The sequence below is a fragment of the Pogoniulus pusillus genome, chromosome 9, assembly GCF_015220805.1.
Source record: "Pogoniulus pusillus isolate bPogPus1 chromosome 9, bPogPus1.pri, whole genome shotgun sequence".
Lineage (NCBI taxonomy): Eukaryota > Metazoa > Chordata > Aves > Piciformes > Lybiidae > Pogoniulus > Pogoniulus pusillus.
In genome coordinates, this window is record NC_087272.1 from 36,548,314 (window position 1) to 36,570,444 (window position 22,131).

At 49.1% G+C, this 22,131-nt stretch overlaps 1 long non-coding RNA gene across 1 annotated transcript; it reads left to right on the forward strand.

The window, feature by feature from the left end:
• The first annotated feature begins 17,568 nt into the window (after positions 1–17,568).
• On the forward strand, positions 17,569–21,452 carry LOC135178512 (uncharacterized). The gene is made up of 3 exons (XR_010303578.1): positions 17,569–17,706; positions 20,342–20,468; positions 20,913–21,452. It is a non-coding gene; the product is annotated as an uncharacterized LOC135178512 (long non-coding RNA).
• The last annotated feature ends 679 nt before the right edge of the window (positions 21,453–22,131 follow it).

Here is a 22,131-nt window from a genome sequence, read left to right on the forward strand (position 1 = left end):
CCCAACCTAGCACCCAGCCCTAGCCAGTCAACCAGACCATGGCACTAAGTGCCTCAGCCAGGCTTTGCTTCAACACCTCCAGGGATGGCAACTTAATTACCTCCCTGGGCAGCCCATTCCAATGCCAATCACTCTCTCTGACAACAACTTCCTCCTAACAGCCAGCCTAGACCTGCCCTGGTACAAATTGAGACTGTGTCCCCTTGTTATGTTGCTGGTTGCCTGGCAGAAGAGCCCAACCCCACCTGGCTACTGCCTCCCTGCAAGCAGCTGCAGACAGCAATGAGCTCTGCCCTGAGCCTCCTCTGCTGCAGGCTGCACACCCCCAGCTCCCTCAGCCTCTCCTCACAGGGCTCTGCTCCAGGCCCCTCACCAGCTTCGTTGCCCTTCTCTGGACACCTTCCAGCACCTCAACAGCTCTTTTGAATTGAGGAGCCCAGAACTGGACACAGCACTCAAGGGGTGGCCTTAGCAGTGCTGAGCACAGGGGCACAAGAACCTCCCTTGTCCTGCTGGCCACACTGCTCCTGATCCAGGCCAGGATGCCTTTTAGTTATAAAACTAAAATGGTCATGGAGCTTGCAAATAATGTCTGTAAATTTGATAACAAAGTGCATGGTAAGTGTGCTAGTTTGAGCCTAGCTAGAATGTTTTGGTGAGAAGAATTAGATGCTAGGCTGTGGAAGGGAAACAATGGTGATGTCTGCTGCACTCAAAGGCTTGCTGAGATGTATAGGAACAAGCATATAAATACAGATAAGAGTCACTGTCTGGGCTTTGGGCTGAACTCCTCTCTCTCTAACCTAACCTGCTATCTTTGTGACTAATCCATCTGCTTCCTAACCCCCCTGGCCGACTCTCCAATCTTCCCTGGGCACAAGGCTATGTCTGGGGTAAGGTAGAGAGGGGTGGGAGAAAGTGGAAGAGTGGCTGAGAGCTCCTCCTGGGGACTCAGGTTTCTGGGAGGGCTGCTGTGTTTCTGTATTACTTTTTACCTTGTCTATTTCTGTCTAGAGCTGTATAGATTGTAAATCCCTGCTTGGATATTGTGCTAAGCTGCAAATACAAAGCTTCATTCCCTTTCCAGAGCTGCTGACTCTAGTCTGGGTGATTTTCTTAGTGTGGGGGGGCAGGTAACACCCAAACCATCACATTCAGGCTATCAACAACTTGCTCAGGTTGTTGCATTTTCAAAAGCCAGATAAACTGTAGCATAACATTTGATGTATTTCAGTCCAGTTCCCAACCATTTCAGCTTAAAGCAGTCCATATCTAATTAATTTGCTACGTGGGATGAGAGTCTTTAGACTACTTCAAGGAGGAAAAGAGGTGAAAATTAAAGGTTACAAGTAGTATTTAGGCATCAAAGACATATGGCATAAAGAGATGTCAGTAGAGCTAAGAAGCTCCTGCTTTGAAGATATCTTGTGGAATTGCTTCTTTTCCTTGCACTTAGGAAAACTAACCAGGCTAAGATGTGTTTCACACCAGGAGAAGCATCCATAAACCCCAGGATGTTAGGGGTTGGAAGTGTTGGGGAGGGGAAATTAATTGGTGCGAGATGATTTTCTTCCCAAATGAATATTGTTTATTACTTTTGCTATTCAGAACTCTGCCACCCCTGACTACTCCTTTTAATAATATTTGGGTTCTTACACAGTCATGGGAACATGCTATGGATAGCATCTAGATCTGGCAATAGCCAGCAAAACATATAAGCAATAATTGAACTGGGAGAGAAGGTTCCCATGGTCAAACACTGCTTGCAGTCACCATGCTGCTTGCCCAGTAGCTGGGCTCAAGGAGCTCTTTCTGCTCTATGGCAGAAGGCAGTGGAGAATTACAAAGAGGCATTCAAGCATTTACTCACAGATTATTATTGCCCACTCAGGGGCTAGCTACAGTCCAGACAGTGCCCAAATGCTTTCAGGGGACTCTGTCTTGTTGGACACTGAGGCTTGACTCTTCCTGGCTTCTGGGGGCAGGACGCAATCTCTGACCTTGTCTCCTGGCTTCTTCTGGACCACCTGTGTATGTGTCCAGGAATTCTAGGCAGGACCTTCAGGTGCAGAAGGCAGATGTGGTGCAGTCTCAGCACAGTGTGATGCTGGCCACACAGGCTGATCATGTGCAGGCATCCAGGGTCTGCTGCTGGTAACTGGCAGCAGTGGAGTTTAGCAGGCAGCAATAAGGCAGTGTGCAGTAGCAGCAGGGCTGGGCACAGCAGAGAGAGCAGGCAAAGAGCAGAGAAGCAAAAGCAGGTTGTTCACCTGTCTGTCTCCAAGAGTAATTGCCCTTTGGACATGAGAACAGCCAGTCAGGATGGCAGTTAGCCAAAGCTTACCACATCAGGCAAAGCCACAGGCTCACTTTTGCCTAATTTGGGCAAAGTACAGGCCTTGCACTAGGCAGGCACAAGACTGGATGAGGCACTTAGTGCCATGGTCTAGTTGACTGGATAGGGCTGGGAGCTAGGTTGGCCTGGATGAGCTTGGAGGTCTCTTCCAACCTGCTTGATTCTTTGAAGGTCTTGTAATGACAGGATGAGGAATAATGGTTTTAAATTGGCAGAAAGGAGATTTAAACTACATCTTAGGAAGAAATTCTGTACAGTGAGAGTGGTGAGACTCTGGCACAGGTTGCCCAGGGAGGTTGTGGCTGCTCTCTCCCTGGAGGTGCTCAAAGCCAGGTTGGATGAGGCCTTGAGTGTCCTGTTTTAGTGGGGGATGTCCCTGCCTTATAGCAGGAGGTTGGAACTAGATGATCTTTGACAGCCCTTCCAATAAAAACCATTCTATAGATATGCTACATAATAATGCACTTCATTTCCAAGGCCTGTAAGCAGAATGAGATGGGTATCAGACTGGTTATCTGGGCATGTCCAATGGTCATAGTTCTGAAGAGTTTCCCTTGGTTGCTTTTGGACTTACTCTCCAGAGGTCCCATCCAACCCCTTCCATTCTCTAAGCCATTGAATATAATTTACCGTTCAGCTTTACTTTTTTTTCTGTCAGCAAAGGACCTTTGGAAAGCAAATCAAATATTTACCACCAATGCAATGGTCAAGTGGAACATAAATCTCTTAATTGGCACTTCAACCAATGCAGACTTCCTTTGCCACGTTTCACAGAGCAAGGCAAATGAAAAGAATCACTTGATTTACAAAGCCAGGACGAGGCTTGTGGACAGTGTGCATTAAATAGTGTGCATTGTGCACAGCCTGTAAGCAAGCTGCAACATATCCCCCCAGACAGAGGTTAGAGGAAATGAGGACTGCTGTTTAATCACACTCCACTCTTCAGCTCATTTCCACATTTTCTGATCTTAGGATGCTAGAAGCAAGCCTTAACAAGCTACCTGAGCACTACTGCTGATCCCAAATGCCTTCTTTCCTCTGCCTTTTTTTTGTTCCCTTAACTGTACCCTCTGCAGTAGCAACTGAGGTGTCACATTTGGGCCATAAAATCTGCTGCAACATTCTGAGTGATGCTAACTCATTTCTGTTGTCATACCAGTGGGAATTGTCTCCAATCATGTCAAATCTGGGGTTTGATGGAAGGAAGGGATGTAATTTAACAACTTAGCAAGTCCAGCATCAGTAAGTTTGCAGATGACACCAAGCTAGGAGCAGGTGTTGATCTGTTGGAGGGTAGGAAAGCCCTGCAGAGTTATCTTGACAGGCTGGATGGGTGGGCAGAGGCCAATGGGATGAGATTGAACAAGGCCAAGTGCAGGGTTATGCACTTTGGCCACAACAACCCCAAGCAGCACTACAGGCTGGGGCCAGAGTGGCTGAGAGCAGCCAGGCAGAGAGGGACCTTGGGTAGTGGGAGAGAGTAGCTGAAGATGAGCCAGCAGTGTGCCCAGGTGGCCAAGAGAGCCAATGGCATCCTGGCCTGCATCAGGAACAGTGTGGCCAGCAGGACAAGGGAGGTTGTTCTGCCCCTGTGCTCAGCACTGGTCAGGTCATGCCTTGAGTGCTGTGCCCTGTTCCAGTCTCCTCAAATCAAGAGAGCTGTGGAGATACTGAAAGGTGTCTAAAGAAAGGAGATGAAGCTGGTGAGGGGCCTGGAGCACAGCCCTGTGAGGAGAGGCTGAGGGAGCTGGGGGTGTGCAGCCTGCAGCAGAGAAGGCTCAGGGCAGAGCTTACCTGCAGGAAGGCTGTAGCCAGGTGGGGTTGGGCTCTTCTCCCAGGCAATCAGCAACAGAAGAAGGGGACACAGTCTCAAGCTGTGCCAGGGAAGGTCTAGGCTGGATGTTAGGAGGAAGTTGTTGTCAGAGAGAGTGATTGGCATTGGAATGGGCTGCCCAGGGAGGTGGTGGAGTTGCTGTGCCTGGAGGTGTTCAAGAGGGGACTGGATGAGGCACTTAATGCCATGGTCTGGTTGGTTGACTAGGGCTAGGTGATAGGTTGGGCTGAGTGATCTTGGAAGTCTCCTCCAATCTGGTTGTCCTGTGAGGACAGGCTACAAGAGTTGGAGCTGCTCATCCTGGGGAAGGCTTCAAGGAGACCTTGGAGCTGCCTTCATTTTCTGAAAGGGACCTACAGGAATGCAGGGGAGGGACTATTTACAAGGTCCTGTAATGACAGGAAAAGGGGCAATGGGTTTAAACTTGAAGAGGGAAGATTCAAACTGGATGTTAGGAAAGGGTTCTTCACAGTGAAGGTGGTGAGACAGTGGCACAGGTTGCCCAAGGTGGTTGTGGATGCTCCCTCCCCTCCCTCGAGGTGTTCAAGGCCAGGTTGGATGAGACCTTGAGCAACCTGTTCTAGTGGGTAGTGTCACTGTCTACAGAAGGGAGTTGGAACTGGATGATCCTTGAGGTCCCTTCCAACCTAAACCATTCTGTGATTGTGTGATTTCCTGTCAGCTTCAGGAAATTCCCCCTCACAATAACTCAATTTGCAAATCAGAATATTGAGAGCCTGAGGTTAATGAAGAGCAAATATTATGCATGAACATTTTTCTATTCATCCTTAATGTGCAGAAAGCATTGTAAAACTCCCTCATTCTTTCAAATACCCAAATTCATAACAAGCTGCATAAAATGCATCCCCCTTGTGCCATTAATACTCTGATTCCCATTGACACAGTAGACCTTTCCCAGTCATATCCATTTTTACATACTCAGACTAGGGTGACAGATTTATGCAGGTCACTCTGTCACATGTGCCTGGAATGGAAATCTGTAATCACTTGGCTTGGTGGATTAAGACAGAGGGAAAGGCTCCATGCCAAAGACTGGTTTTGGTGCACCTTTGTTAACCTCTGAGTCCTTTAGCACTTCTGCCTTTTAAAGTGGTATAGTTAAGTATGTATTTTAAGTGAAAAGACCTGAAGTCCCACATAGAATCAAAGAAACATCCAGGACTTGATGCATCTCGAGTCCCTGCATGTGCTGAGGGATTTGGTTTAGCCAAGGACTTGTCAGTGTGAAACTAATGATTGGACTCTATGCTCTTGAAGGTCTTTTCCAGTCTAAGAAATTCTGTGATCTATAGAGTTCCATTCCAACCCTCAACACCCTGTGATCTCCGAGGTGAAAAACCTGCTAGTGAGCAGAAGTGATGTCAGGCTTCCTGAAACTCATTGTGATTCTAAGATTCTGGAGCCAAGAGATGGTGCAGAGCAACCTTAAACACTGGTGAGAGAAAACTTCAGATAACAAAGGTAACCCTATGAGGAGAGGCTGAGGGAGCTGGGGGTGTGCAGCCTGCAGAAGAGGAGGCTCAGGGCAGAGCTCATTACTGTCTGCAGCTCCCTGCAGGGAGGCTGCAGCCAGGTGGGGATGTTCTCCCAGGCAGCCAGCAACAGAAGAAGGGGACACAGTCTCAAGTTGTGGCAGGGGAGGTCTAGGCTGGATGTTAGGAGGGAGTTGTTGGCAGAGAGAGTGATTGGCATTGGAATGGGCTGCCCAGGGAGGTGGAGTTGCTGTCCCTGGAGTTTTTCAAGAGGGGACAGGCTGAGGCACTTAGTGCCATGGTCTGGTTGATTGACTAGAGCTGGGTGCTAGGTTGGCCTGGATGATCTTGGAGGACTCTTCCAACCTGCTTGATTCTATGATCTGAGTTAGAAATGCTAGAGATAAATCACAGAATCCCAGACACATCCAGGTTGGAAAAGTCTCCTGAGATCACCAAGTCCAACCTTTCTGACAAGAACTTCCTAACAGGCAGTTTCTGCCAGCCCACTCTTCCAAGTGGTCAAGGTCTCTCTGAATAGTAGCACTACCCTTAAAATATGTCATCTGCAAGCATGCTCTACTCTTCATCACCTGTCATTCACCTTCACCCACTGAGTCTTACACAGCATCACAGAAACATGCAGGTTGGAAGAGCCCCTCAGGATCACAAAGTCCAACCTAGAACCCTACTCTACAAGATTCACCTTAAACCATAGCCCCAAGCACCACATCCAAATGACCTTTAAGCACATCCTGAGTTGGTGACTCCACCTCCTCCCTGAGCAGCTCATTCCAGTACCTGACCACTCTCTTCATGAAAAACTTCTTCCTAACATCCAATCTAAACCATCCCAGCCTCAGCTTGAGGTTATTCCCCCTTGTTCTGTCTCAAATTCTCTATGAGAAGAAACCAGCAGCAGCCTCTCCACCACATCCCCTCAGGTAGCCATAGACAGCAATGAGGTCTCCTCTCAGCCTCCTCTTTTTCTCACTAACCCTCCCCAGCTCCCTCAGTCACTCCTCATCAGATTTAGTCTGCAGACCTGCTCCCTGTTATGTTTTTTGTTTAGATCTCAAAGCCAACAGCTGACAACATTTCACTTCCACAGTGTCACAAAAACATATTGACCCTTCCCAAGTTCCTAAATGTGAGTTTGGTGTTGGCTTGGGTTTTGTTTGTTGTTGTTGTTTTTAAATTGCCTATCTAAACTGCTGCCCTGGCTTGAGATTTTTATCCTGCCACTGAAATATGACTGATCTGGAGAGAGAAAACAAAATGAAATGAAAACAATCCCTGGTTTCTTCCTCTCTGCCTGCATCGCTGTGCAGGCATTGCAACAAAGAGGCTGTTAGACTCATAGAATCAACCAGGTTGGAAGAGACCTCCAAGATCATCCAGCCCAACCTAGCACCCAGCCCTATCCAATCAACCAGACCATGACACCAAGTGCCCCATCCAGTCTCCTCTTGAAGAACTCCAGGGACGGCGACTCCACCACCTCCCTGGGCAGCCCATTCCAATGCCAATCACTCTCTCTGCCAACAAGTTCCTTCTAACATCCAGCCTAGACCTACCCTGGTACAACTTGAGACTGTGTCCCCTTGTTCTGTTGCTGCTTGCCTGGGAGAAGAGGCCACCCCCCACCTGGCTACAGCCTCCCTTCAGGTAGGTGTAGACAGTAGCAAGGTCACCCCTGAGCCTCCTCTTCTCCAGGCTAAACACCCCCAGCTCCCTCAGCCTCTCCTCATGGGCTTTGTGTTCCTGGCCCCTCACCAGCTTCATTGCCCTTCTCTGGACACCTTCCAGCACCTCAACATCTCTCTTGAATTGAGGAGCCCAGAACTGGACACAGTACTCAAGGTGTGACCTGAGCAGTGCTGAGCACAGGGGCAGAATAACCTCCCTTGTCCTGCTGGCCACACTGCTCCTGAGCCAGCCCAGGATGCCATTGGCTCTCTTGGCCACCTGGGCACTGCTGCCTCATCTTCAGCTACTCTCTGCCAGCACCCCCAGCTCCCTCTCTGCCTGGCTGCGCTCAGCCGCTCAGTCCCCAGCCTGTAGTGCTGCTTGGGGTTGTTGTGGCCAAAGTGCAGAACCCTGCACTTGGCCTTGTTCAACCTCATCCCATTGGCCTCTGCCCACCCATCCAGCCTGGCCAGGTCCCTCTGCAGGGCTCCCCTACCCTCCAACAGCTCCACACCTGCTCCTAGCTTGTTGTCATCTGCAAACTTACTGATGCTGGACTCAATCCCCTCATCCAGATCATCTGTAGAGCTCTCTATGCTTGCTTGCTTTCTGACTGATATTTTGGTTTCTGAGAAGAAAAACACAATCAGTCTTTAGGAGTCTTCTTCAAAAGTCCCTGTCTCAGAGGAGCTAAGAACTCAAAAGGTCTGCAATAGTTCATTTGTCTCCGACAGACTTACATTTAGGAAACAACAATGTGGTGTGGAGAGAAGACTGAGAGGGGAGCTAATGAATGTATACAGATATCAGTGAGGAAGGATGAGACAGCTTCTTCTCACTTGTACCCCGAGATAGGACAAGGGGTAATGGGTAGGAACTACAGCACAGGAAATTCCACTTCAATATGAGGAAGAATTTCTTTAGTGTAAGGGTCATGGAGTGCTGAAACAGACTGTGCAGAGAGGTTGTGGAATCTCCTTCTCTGGAGACCTTCCAGACCAATCTGGATGTGTTCCTGTGATAGATAGTAAGCTGAAGATGATCCAGCAGTGTGCCCAGGTGGCCAAGAGAGACAATGGCATCCTGGCCTGCATCAGGAGCAGTGTGGCCAGTAGGTCAAGGGAGGTTATTCTTCCCCTGTACTCAGCACTGGTCAGGACACACCTTGAGTACTGTGTCCAGTTCTGGGCCCCTCAATTCAAGAGAGATGTTGAGGTGCTGGAAGGTGTCCAGAGAAGGGCAAGAAGGCTGGTGAGGGGCCTGGAGCACAAATCCTATGAGGAGAGGCTGAGGGAGCTGGGCCTGTTTAGCCTGGAGAAGAGGAGGCTCAGGGGTGATCTTATTACTGTCTACAAGTACCTGAAGGGGCATTGTAGCCAGGTGGGGGGTGGCCTCTTCTCCCAGGCAAGCAGCAATAGAACAAGGGGACACAGTCTCAAGTTGTGCCAGGGTAGGTCTAGGCTGGATGTTAGGAAGAAGTTCTTCACAGAGAGAGTGATTGGCATTGGAATGGGCTGCCCAGGGAGGTGGTGGAGGCATCGTCCCTGGGGGTCTTCAAGAAAAGACTGGATGAGGCACTTGGTGCCATGGTCTGGTTGATTGGATAGGGCAGGGTGATGAGTTGGACTGGATGAGCTTGGAGGTCGCTTCCAACCTGGTTGATTCTATGAATCTCTCTGTCCAGAGGAGCAGCTTGTATCCATTTCTCCTTGTCCTGTCACAGGGAGCAAGTGAGCAGTGCCTGTGCCCCACTCCTGACATTCAGCCCTCAGATATATGATCCTGCTCTGGCCCCTGGCAGAAGATCCCCACAGTTCCCTTCCAAACCCTGTGATCCTGTGGTTTTTGCCAGCACAGTAGACTAAGTGCTCAGTGTCCAGCAAATATTAAGGGTTGGTTTTATGTATATGGAATCATAGAATCAGTCAGGGTTGGAAGGGACCACAAGGATCATCCAGTTACAAGCCCTCTGCCATGCCCAGTGACACCCTACCCTAGAGCAGGCTGCACACAGCCTCAGCCAGCCTGGACTTAAACACCTCCAGCCACGGGGCCTCAACCACCTCCCTGGGCAACCCATTCCAGCCTCTCACCACTCTCCTGCTCAACAACTTCCTCCTCACCTCCAGCCTGACTCTCCCCATCTCCAACTTTGCTCTATTCCCCCCAGTCCTGTCACTCTCTGATAGCCTAAAAAGTCCCTCCCTAGCTTTTTTGTAGCCCCCTTCAGATCCTGAGAGGCCACAATAAGGTGGCCTATCTTAGCAGAAAGGTTTTCCCTAACACCAATGACTTCTCCAATAACATTTGAGAAGGCTTTTTTGGTTTTCAAGTGCCACTGTTTCTCTACCACTGGTGTGCCAATTACTTGTTCATTTGCAATTAGGGTTATGCATGTTGGTAGTGAATTAAGCACAACCTGAAGTGATAAATCCCTGTTTATGCCATGAAAGTCCTATCTTTACAGTCACTTAGGCAGTGCTAATTGTTCCCTGTAAAGCCTACACACCATGTTAATATTTCAGAAGTGAAATAAAATGAGGTGATTCCAAATTAGGAACACTCCAAATGTTCAGCAGAACCTTTCTGTCCTCTGAACGCTCTTCGGTTTTGTTTTTACTCATGGAGTGAGTCCAATGCAGACAAGAGGAATACCAACATGACTATGAAAGTCAGGATTTGGTCCTAGATGAAAAAGGCCTCGTATTTGCCCTGGCTATTTCCTGCCTATTGCTGTGCTTTCCCACCCTGAGAGATTGGTTTTGGCACAGATGCACAAAAACATGGATTAAGAAGTTAGCATTAAGTATGTAGCCTTTTAATCCTGCTCCTCTCATTTCTCCTTATGTAGGGGATCTGTGCAAACACATTTAGGGATGTAACATTTCTGCTCATTCATTTTGGGAATGCTCACCTGGATTTATAGAGCTGCTGCTGGATGTGTGGTGGAGCAGACAGGCTGGAGGGCAGGGATGGCATCCAGAGGGACCTGGACGGGCTGGAGAAGTGGGCACAAGCCAACCTCAGAAAGTCCAATAAGACCAAGGGCAAGGTCCTGCATCTGGGTTGAGGCAACATCAAGCACAGCTCCAGGCTGGGCAGTAAGTGGCTGTAGAGCAGCCCTGAGGAGAGGGACTTGGGGGTGCTGGTGGAGGAGAAGCTCAACAAGAGCCAGCAGTGTGCACTTGCAGCCCAGAAAGCCAAGCAGAGCCTGGGCTGCAGCAGCAGCAGTGTGGCCAGCAGGGCCAGGGAGGTGACTGCCCCCCCACTGCTCTCTGCTGAAACCCCACCTCCAGTTCTGGAGCCCCCATTACAAGAGGGCTGTGGAGATGCTGGAGTGTGTCCAGAGCAGGGCCAGGAGGATGCTCAGAGGCTGCAGCAGCTCTGCTGTGAGCACAGACTGAAAGAGTTGGGGCTGTGCAGGCTGGAGCAGAGGAGGCTCCCAGGTGACCTTCTTGTGGCTTTCCAATATCTCAAGGGGGCCTCCAAAAAAGCTTAGGAGGGACTTTTTAGGCTATCAGGGAGTGACAGGACCAGGGGGAATGGAGTAAAGCTGGAGGTGGGGAGATTCAGAGTGGAGGTGAGGAGGAAGTTGTTGAGCATGAGAGTGGTGAGAGGCTGGAATGGGTTGCCCAGGGAGGTGGTTGAGGCCCCATGGCTGGAGGTGTTTAAGTCCAGGCTGGCTGAGGCTGTGTGCAGCCTGCTCTAGGGTAGGGTGTCCCTGGGCATGGCAGGGGGCTTGAAACTAGATGATCCCTTCCAACCCTGACTGATTCTATGAAGTGGGACTTGCATTCTGTGCTTCTCAGTGGAGTTGCTGCAGTCCCACTGAAACAATTCACCAGCCAGGCTCATGGCCTCTCAGGGTGGTTTTCAGTGCAACACTTTAGTTAGCTGCACTAAGCAAGCTTTCACATGCCAGCCTGAATGGAGGCAAGAGGCTTCACCCAGGCTACAGCCAAGGGAGGATCTTGTCTAGTTGTTTTCATTAAGCACCTGATATTTGTTGTTCTTACTCCTTTGAAATTTGAAGTCATAAACCTCTGAATCTTATGGGGTGCAGAAGAGTGCTGAGAAACAGACTTAGGGGGATGACCTGTGCAGTAGCTTTAGACCTTTATCCACCTGGGAACAAATCAATACCCATAGAGCACCTGAAGAATGGCATCTTGCAGTCATAATGGTGTGAAATGGGATTGCTTAGTCCCTGTGAAAATGAGTACAGTCTGAAGCAGAAACAAACATGATTTGAGGTAACAAAGCTCTGGTCGTCAGGCAGCTTAGTCAAGTCAAGTCCTGAACCTCATCTTAGTCATTTGGTGCCCTGACCTGGCTTAACACAGTCAGGATTTCACCTCCTATTGACTAAAGCTAGTTTTAGTTACAAAACAAGACAGACTTTTAGCCACTCTGCCATAAAAGAGTGTCAGTGAGATGCAAGTTTCACCCCGTTCTCATTGTTAGGGGTTCTCAGATGTTTCCTCCAGGCTCACTCAGGGCTTCTCAAAAGGTTTTACAGATTCATTCCTGGCATTTGCACAAGTGAGCTGAATGCAGCAGCTAAAAAGAGAGGAGCTCAGCCAGCACCCGTGGGTGATGCTACAGTGACCATCAACTCTCTAGCCTAGCTAACCGGGGGGCCAGCAGCAGGCCCCCCGGCCTTTGATCCCCTCCACCAGCCACCCAGTGTGCACCAGAGGCACTCACCAGTGATGATCCGAGGAGGATCCTCTGCCCAGTTGGGCAAGCTTGGGGCTTGTCTTTCCAGGGGCCATTAAATAGGGGAGTGGGCAGGGAGGGCAAAGTGACCACACCTGGGGTGGGAGGAGACTCTAACAGCACCCAGGTGCCGTGGGTTTGGGGGGGGAAAGGAGAAAATGAAGTGTGGGGTGGGAAAGGAGCAGGTGTGGTGGAAAAGAGAAATCATAAAATCAATCATAGAATCAATCATAGAATCAGCCAGTTTGGAAGAGACCTCCAAGCTCATCCAGTCCAACCTAGCACCCAGCCCTGGCCAATCAACCAGACCATGGCACTAAGTGCCTCATCCAGGCTTTGCTTCAACACCTCCAGGGACAGTGACTCCACCACCTCCCTGAGCAGCCCATTCCAATGGCAATCACTCTCTCTAGCAGGAGGTAGTGATGAAAAGAGGGAGATGGAGAGGGAAAGAGGAGGATGAGGGAAAAGGAAGGAGATGGAGAGAAAAGGAGGAAGATGCGAGTGAAGAGGAAGATGCGAGTGAAAAGGAAGATGGGAAGGAAAGGCAGGAGATGGAAAGAAAAGGAGGAAGGTGGGGGAAAATAGGAGATGGAAGGGAAATGAAAGAGATGGGGGAGAAGGGAGATTGAAAAAAAGAAAGGAGATTCAGTATTTACATTGAAATCAGCCTGTCCATGACCAGCCTCTGGTCATTTCTGCTTGGAGTAGTAACCAGACATCATCATCAACTCACTGTGCTGGCTGGAGAAGAGCAACTCACACCTGCCTGAGAGTTAAAAATGAGGAAAGAAGGAGAAAAACTAAGAAATAAAAAAGAAGACCAAATAAAAATTATAAATATGCAAAGTGTGAGGTCTGTCAGCAAGTTCTGCACGGGCAGCAATGTGTCCTTGTGGCCAAGAGAGGAAATGGCATCCTGAGGTGCATCAGGAAAAGTGTGTCCAGCAGGGCTAGGGAGGTTCTTCTTCCCCTCTGCTCTGCCCTGCTGAGACCACATCTGTCATACTGTGTCCAGTTCTGGGCTCCCCAGTTCAAGAGAGACAGAGACCTGCTGGAGAGAGTCCAATGGAGAGCCACAAGCACTTGAGCATCTCCCATATAGAGAGACACTGAGAGCCCTGGGGCTGTTTGGTCTGGAGAAGAGAAGGCTGAGAGGAGATCTGATCAGTGCCTATCTGATCAGTGTCTATCTGATCTTTGTGGTCCCTTCCCACCCTGACTGATTCAATGGTGGAGTTGCCATCCCTGGAGGTGTTCAAGAGAAGACTGGATGAGGCACTTGATGATATGGTCTGGTTGACTGGATAAGGCTGGGTGCTAGGTTGGACTGGATGAGCTTGGAGGTCTCTTCCAACCTGGTTGATTCCATGATTCTATGATTCTGTTCTATGATTCCAATTGTACTTGTGATCTTTTTTTTAACAAAGAGCTTACCTTGACTGAATTTGGTTATTAAACTGCATTAAATAATTAGTGCAGCAGTAGAAAAGAGTTTGTGACTATAAATGTAAAGAAAGCACTTATGCAATCCTTCAAGCAGCAGGAAATAAGGACATACTCTGTTTATAACACACTCAGGAGGCAGATGTCTCTAAAGTAGCTTCCACTTCAATGCAAGACTCTGTGATACCAATTAGGAAGCAGATGCCATATTGCCTGGGCATCCTGTTTCCAAATGCTGAGGACTGTTTATGATCAGAAATGTGATATGGAAAGCAGCACTGAAAATAAGCTTTTGAATCAAAAGTGTTAAAATATATAACTGTGCAGAACACCCACCAGGTGCTCTGCAATGCAGGCTTTCAGGGATGGATTTCTGGGGGCATTGGTGGGGTACAGTGATAGGTTTCAGTGCTGCCTCAAGTCCTGAGACATGTCTGCTTCCATATTTTTCCTGTGAGGATTATCATCAATAGTCAATGACCAAACAACTGACAGTAAAAGATGTTGGGAAGCAGTGGCTTGACAGCAAAGGTACAGAATAGAGTAGATTGGTTTAGGTTGGAAGGGGCCTCAAAGATCTTCTAGTTCCAATCCCCCCCTCCATAGGCAGGGACATCTCCCACTAGAACAGGTTGCTCAAGACCTCATCCAACCTGACCTTGAGCATAGAATCATAGATTGGTTTAGGTTGGAAGGGACCTCAAAGGTCCCTGAGTTTCACAGGCTCACAGGATGTTAGGGGTCAGAAGGGACCCAAGGAGATCATCGACTCCAGCCCCCCTGCCAGAGCAGGACCATACAATCTAGCTCAGATCACAGAGGAACACATCCAGACAGGCCTTGAAAGGCTCCAGAGAAGGAGACTCCACAGCCTCTCTGGGGAGCCTGTGCCATGCTCTGTGACCCTTACAGTAAAGAAGTTCCCCTTGTGTTGAGCTGGAACCTCTCATGCTGCAACTTACACCCATTGCTGCTTGTTCTATCCTTGTTTCAACCTCCCTGCCATAGGCAGTTGCACCACTGATTTGTAAGCAGAAGCTCTGTACTAGATTTGGGTACAGGCATGCTTTGCAGTGTGCCCTGCCACCTTTATCCCTGGTAAGGTGGAAGCCCCATCCCTGGAAGTTTTCAAGGTCAGGCTGGATGTAGCTCTGAGCAATCTGATGGTAGTGGAAGTGTCCCTGCCTGTGGCAGTGGGGCTGGATCTAGGTGATCCTTGAGGTGCCTTCCAAACGTGAAAATGCTGTGATTCTATGAAAGATGGTGTGAAAAATGCTCCTGTGCTGCAGTATCCTTTATTAATATATTTCTTTATCAACTTCTCAGTTCATTCACCAATTTAGAATCAGCTCTATGGGCCCACTTTAGATGTTGGTAAAGGGAAGAGAATTTCAATCTATTAGGAGCACTGTGTACAGTTCTGAAGCCCCCAACACAAAAAGGACATGGAACTGTTGGAGGGAGTCCAGAGGAAGCCATGAAGATGCTCAGAGGGCTGCAGCAGCTCTGCTATGAGGACAGGCTGTGAGAGTTGGGGCTGTGCAGCTTGGAGAAGAGAAGGCTTTGAGGAGACCTTGGAGTGGCCTTCCAGTATCTGAAGTGGGCTACAGGAGGGCTGGGGAGGGACTATTGACAAGGTCTTGTAATGACAGGATGAGGAGGAATGGGTTTGAAGTGGCAGAGGGGAGATTCAAACTGGATGTTAGGAAGAAGTTGTTTGCAGTGAGGGTGGTGAGACACTGGCACAGATTGCCCAGGGAGGTTGTGGAGCACAGAATCACCCAATGTGATCTTTGATCACATTGGGTGATTCTGTGCTCCACAACCTCCCTGAAGGTGTTCAAGGCCAGATTGGATGAGGCCTTGGGTACCTGTTCTAGTGGGAGGTGTCCCTGCCTATGGCAGAGTGTTGGAACTGGCTGAGCTTTGAGGTCCCTTCCAACCTAAACCATTCTGTGATTCTATGAATTGTGACTAGTGCTTCTCTCCCTTTGCTGTTCTCCTCTCTTCTTATTTTCTTCCTACTCTCCCCAGTCCTACACAAGATTTTTAGGGGCATTGAAACCAAATGTCTCCTCAGGGGCACCATGTAAAATAAAGGCACCATCTCAGGGCTTCAACCACCTTTGTGCATCCCAGGAAACAGGCTGGCTGTGATGGATTGTGCCAAGTGATCAGACAGTGAGCAATTCCTCACCCCTACCAGATGAAACATAAATTCCCACTGCTTTCAGTACATGGAAGTAGTCAATGAACTCATTTTCCTTCCCATCATTATTATGCATTTTATCATATCCATCTTATAATGAGGATGTGTCAGCTGGGGGATTTATTACATCTATAATATGCTTAAACTCATGGATCATGTCAGAAAATGCATTCCTAATGCCTTTATTTCCTTTTCAATCTTCCAGATCCATTTTGTTCTCATTTATGCTGCCTACTTCTGCTGCTTCCTCCCAACGCTTCGCATTCCCTCTGCTTCTCTGTCACTGCTCTTTCTCCTTCCTTTCACTGTGTTGCTGTTAAATCCATGTGTTCTAAACTGTTTTCTGCTTCCCCTCCTTCTTAGTATCGATGAAAGAAGCCAACAGAACAAGTTGTTTCTGTACAAATGGTTCTCTTTACTGTTAACATGAAAGGGATTGTGGTTAGAAAGTGTATACTCGTAGAGGAGAACTGTAGGGTGGAAAAAGCTTTGTGGGTTGGAGAGAAAGAATGGGAAGAAACTTGAAATAGCAGGTTCACAGGATGCTAGGGGTTGGAAGGGACTGCTGGAGATCTTTGAGTCCAGCCCCCCTGCCAGAGCAGGAGCATACAGTCTAGCTCAGGTTGCACAGAACACATCTGGACTGGGCTGGAAAGGCTCCAGAGAAGGAGGCTTCATAACCCCTTTGGGCAGTGACTCCACCACCTCCCTGGGCAGTCCATTCCAATGCCAATCACTCTCTCTGACAACAACTTCCTCCTCACATCCAGCCTAGACCTCCTCTGGCACAGCTTCAGACTGTGTCCCCTCATTCTGTTGCTGGTTGCCTGGCAGAAGAGCCCAACCCCACCTGGCTACAGCCTCCCTTCAGGTAGTTGTAGACAGCAATGAGCTCTGCCCTGAGCCTCCTCTTCTGCAGGCTGCACACCCCCAGCTCCCTCAGCCTCTCCTCATAGGGTTTGTGTTCCAGGCCCCTCACCAGCATCGTTGCCCTTCTCTCCACACCTTCCAGAACCTCAACATCTCTCTTGAAGTGAGTAGCCCAGAACTGGACACAGCACTCAAGATGTGGCCTGAGCAGTGCTGAGTACAGGAGCAGAATAACCTCCCTTGTCCTGCTGGCCACACTCTTCCTGAGCCAGGCCAGGATGCCATTGGCTCTGCTGCCCACCTGAGCACCTTTCTTGGGCAAATTTCCAAGTCTTATACTGTGAAGCTACATTGATAGAAGCAATGAAAGAAAACTTATCAGAGTGTTGGTGATCAAAGCATTTGTGTTTGGGAAATTCTGTACCAGACAGCAGGAGTGCTTCTTTGCTTCCTCTGTACTTCACCTTTCTGGGCTCCACCAGTGTGTGAGCAGAATACTGAAAGCTTAACCCTTGCAGTCCTGTCAATGCACCACCTCCTCTTTCCCTCCCCACCCCACACTGCTCTTCCCCCTTCTTTCCCCCAAACCCATAGCACCTGAGTGCTGTTGGAGTCTCCTCCCACCCCAGCTGTGACCACTTTGCCCTCCCTGCCCTCTCCCCTTTATAATCAGCTCCAGGAGCACAGTAGCCCCAAGCTTGCCCATCTGGGCAGAGGATCCTCCTCGGATCATCCCCGGTGAGTGCCCATGGTGTGCACTGGGTGAATGGTGGAGGGGATCTAAAGGCCGGGGGGCCTGCTGCTGGCCCCCCGGTCAGGTAGGGTAGGAGCTTGATCATCACTGTGACCCCACTCACTGGTGCTGGCTGAGCTCCTCTGTGTTTAGCTGCTTCTCTCTGCTCCCTTGTAAAGCTGCCACAAGGACAAGAAGAAGTCTGTGAGATGTTTGGAGGAGCATGGAGCAGGAGTCTGAGACCTTCTAACAAGCCACACAGAAGGAAGCTCAAGCCTCGTCGGTGCTCTCTCATGTCAGAGTGGCTGCAGCTCTGCCTTGTGTAACTGAGCTGAAACTTGCTTTGTGCAGTGCAAGGTGAGCTCCTGGCTGTGCTAGGGCAGGGCAGCAGATGACTATGATGAGGTTTAGGATTTCTCTCTCTGAAGCTGCTGGACAGGCAGAGGCTGTTACAAATGGCTATCTCAAGCCAGGTGTGCTCCTGCTGCAGCCTGGACTGATCTTCACATGGACTGAGCAGTCTCATTTCATACCATTATGGCTGCAGTTCTCAGATGCCCTGGCTTGGTTGGAAGAGAGACTGACTCTTATCCCCCTGGGAACAAGAATAGAGCTCCTGCACAGGCCATGCCCCAGAAGTGTCTCCAAGTATCCAACCTAACCCTTCCCTAGCACAACTGGAGGCTGTTTCCTCTTGTCCTCTCACTTGTGCCTTAGGTGAAGACAGGCTCCCAGCTGGCTCCAGCCTCCTTTTGGGAAGCTTTTAAGAGCCAGCAGGTCTCCCCTCAGCCTTCATTTCTCCAGGCTGAACAACCCCAGGTTCCTCATCTGCTCCCCACAAGACTTGTGCCCTAGACACTGAAGCTAGTGGAGGGAATCATTGATACCAAAGGGCATTTTATGATGTACCCTTTGATCCACTGCTCAAAGGTCTTGAATGGAAGAATCAGAACTGGCCCCCAGGCTAGCCAAGAGCAGTGGGAGAAAGCATCTACCACTCCCTCCCCAGCAGCAGGCTGAGCTCTTGCTGCTCCTGCTCTGCTGTGGGACTCCATCAGTGAGATACAGGAGGCAGGAGATGACAATTTGACTCTGCTGAGCTGCTGAATGCAGCTTGCCACAGGTTGAACCCTCTGAGCTTTGTCACTCAACTGATTCTCCTCACTGTCCACTCAATCCACCTCTCCTAAGCTTCCCTACAAGGATGTAATGGGAGAGAGCACTGCAAAGCTTGCTGAAGTCAGGGCAGAGACCATCCCCTGCTCTCCCCTCATCTGCACAGCCACTCATGACCTCACACAAGCTATCAGAATGATCAGGCATCATTTCCCCTTGGTGGATCCATGCTGACCTCTCCCAGCAACCTTCCTTTCCTCCCCATGATTGAAGACGACCTCCTGAATGAGCTCCTCCATCACCTGCCTGGGGCAGAGCTGAGGCTGCCTGGACTGTACTTCCCTAGGTCCTGCTTCTTGCAGGGCAAACTTGGGCTGAAGTCAACACCAGCAAAGTAACATCAGTTTTAAAAGCAACTTCTCTGTTATTTAGGGTGGGTTTAAACTCATTTTCACTCTTGGCCCACTCCACATAGCAAAGTTCTGGCAAACAGCAGCTGTTAACCCAAAACTCTGTCAATCATCCACCGAGTGGAGCAAAACTCTCAGGGCATTAAGTTGCAAAGCAAAACATTAAAGCAAGCCCACAAAAAATGATAGCTGTGTCCCTGCAAATCTTTGCTACAGAACCACCACAAAGACTTCTGGCAAACAGCTCTTGCTCTCAAAATGGCTCTTGTGAAGCGAAGGCTGTTAGGAGTCCTGCTGTCAGCTGTTTGCCTCTCAGGCAGTGGTTTAGCACTAATCTAGTTTTATGAACATATAACAAGTGCTGGCTCCTTGTGCTAGGATGCTGAAGGCTTTCACCCTCTGCCTTTTGTTGCTTGGATCCTTCCAGTCAATCAGTTTTGCCAGAGTCTTCTGTGAGTGCAAGGTTAGAAGCAAGATGCAGCACTGCTGCTCTAGGTACAGAGCTAGACACAGGCAAACGGTTTGGGAGCATCATCAAGAGACAAACAGCTGCAAAGTCAGTTCTACAGAGCACTGCATTAGTCAATTATCAATCTTAGAGGTTGGAAGGGACCTCCAGAGATCGTCTGGTCCAACCTCTCTGCCAAGGCAGCATCCCCTAGGCTGGTTCACACAGGAAAGTATCCAGGTGGTTTCGAAAGCCTCCAGAGCAGGAGACTCCATCACCTCTCTGGGCAGCCTGCTCCAGGGCTCTGTCACCCTCACTGGAAAGAAGTTTCTCCTCATGTTGAGCTGAAACCTCTGCTCCAGTTTGTAGCTGTTGCTCCTTGGCTTACTGCTGCTGACCACCAGAAAGAGCTTGGCCCCAGCCACTTGACACCCACCCCTCAGATACTGATAGACATTGATAAGATCCACTCTCAGCCTTCTCTTCTCCAGACTCACCAGCCTCAGGGCTCTCAGTCTCCCTCCACAAAGGAGATGCTCAAGTCCCTCAGTCATCCTCGTGGCTCTCCACTGGATTCTCTCTGGAAAGTCTCTGTCTTACTTGATTTTGGGAGCCCAAAACTGAACACAGTATTCCAGGTGTGGTCTCAGCAGAGTAGAGAGGGGAGAAGAACCTCCCTAGCCCTGCTGGGAACACTTCTCCTGATGCCCCCCAGGATGCCACTGACTCTCTTGGCCACAAGGACACATTGCTGGCCCACGCAGAACTTGCTGCCCACCAGCACTCCAAGGCCCTTCTCCATGGAGCTGCTTTCCAGCAGGGCAGCCCCCAACTTGTACTGGTGCCTGCTGTTCTTCCTGCCTAGATGCAGAACCCTGCACTTGTCCTTACTGAACTTCACGAGGGCAGAGCACTCACTGGGCTCAGTTTAAGGTTTGAAGAGTGCATATTGGACACTACTCTGGTCATTTGCTCAGCAAGAGTTACCATCTAACATAAATTTCCTTTCATTAAACAGCTGCAGATGTAAACAAAATGCTGGAGAGGAATAACACTCACCAAAACATATTAATTGAGCATTTGTGCAAGCAACATCTCTCCACTTCCAACCTGGCCTGCCAGACCTGCCTGGCTCCCATCTAAAGGTCAGGCACCACTTTTATTTCTCTATCTGTATTACCACATACTCCCAGGCTGGAAATTCTCCTCAAATACAGTTGTTCCTAAATTGGAGTCTCCATGGCAACCTCCACAGAGGTGCACATTGGAGGCAATGCCAGGAGAAACAGAGGGGATTTATACCTCTTGCTTTTCCCACCCTGAGTTAGGCTGACAGAATGTAAAGATTAATGTAAAGCTCTGGTAGAAGTGATTAAAAAGTGGATTGGGTGTGGATTGTAAAGCCACTTAAACTCATTTACAAAGGTGAGAGTTGGCATTGTGTAAACCACTTACCTTCACCCTTCTTGGTTTTAGTGTTTAGAAGTAGTGACTTGCACTAAGGATTAGAAGGTGAATAAGTAAAGTGATGGCAATATCAGCTGTATGTCAGCTTGCTGCCAGCTAAATCCACTTTCTGTGTCAATCAGGTAATGCTTGAGGTGGATCTGGACTCTCCCATCTGATGATGCAGTGCTGAGAACACTCAGAGCAAAGAGATTTCCACGAGTAACAAGTTGGTTCTCCCAGGGTCACTGCAAGGAAATCAGTCTGAAAGGTCAGAATGGAAACTGAGCTTAGGGTGGAGCTGAGTAGGAGTGAAATACAGAACAAGACCTGGGAGAATCCAGAGGACCAGCTTATTCACCAGCATGTTTGGACGAAGAGTATTAAGCACACTGGGCTAGTTTGAAGCTAGCTGGAGTGTTTTGGTGAGAGGAATTGGATTATGAGCTGTGAAAAGGAAACAATGGTGATGGCTGCTTCACTCAGAGGCTTGCTGAGATGTACAAAAACAAGAACATAAATATAGAAAAGAGTTGCTCTCTGGATCTGGCTACATGCACTTAGAATCATAGAATCAACCAGGTTGGAAGAGACCTCCAACATCATCCAGTCTAACCTAGCACCCAGCCCTAGCCAATCAACCAGACCATAGAATAGAATCAAGCAGGTTGGAAGAGACCTCCAAGCTCAGCCAGTCCAACCTAGCACCGAGCCCTAGCCAATCAACCAGACCATGTCACTAAGTGCCCCATCCAGTCCCCTCCTGAACACCTCCAGGGATGGTGACTCCACCACCTCCCTGGGCAGCCCATTCCAATGCCAATCACCCTCTCTGGCAGCAACTTCCTCCTAACATCCAGCCTAGACCTGCTCTGGCACAGCTTGAGACTGTATTACATGTACCAGTGTAATAGCTTAGATTTCAGCCTTTATCTTCTACTTAGCTTTGTTTCCAAACCATGCATATTTATCATTGTGCTAGTCTGAGGCTAGCTGGAGTATTTTGGTGAGAATAATTAGATTACAGGCTGTGAAAAGGAAACAGTGATGATGTCTGCTTCACTCACAGGCTTGCTGAGATGGATAAAAACAAGAACTCAAACATAGATTACAGAGTTGCTCTCTCTGGCTCTGGATGCCTCCCTTCTTTCTCTAATCTGCTATGTGTGTAACTAATCCTTCTGCTCCCTAACCCCCCTGGCCAAATCTCCAAACTTACCTTGAACATAAGGCAAACTCTGGGATAGGGTAGAGGGGTGGAAAGGAGGTGGAAGGGTGGTTGGGAGCCCCTCCTGGGGACTCAGGTTTCTGGGAGGGCTGCTGTGTTTCTGTATTACTTTTTTAACTTGTCTATTTCTGTCT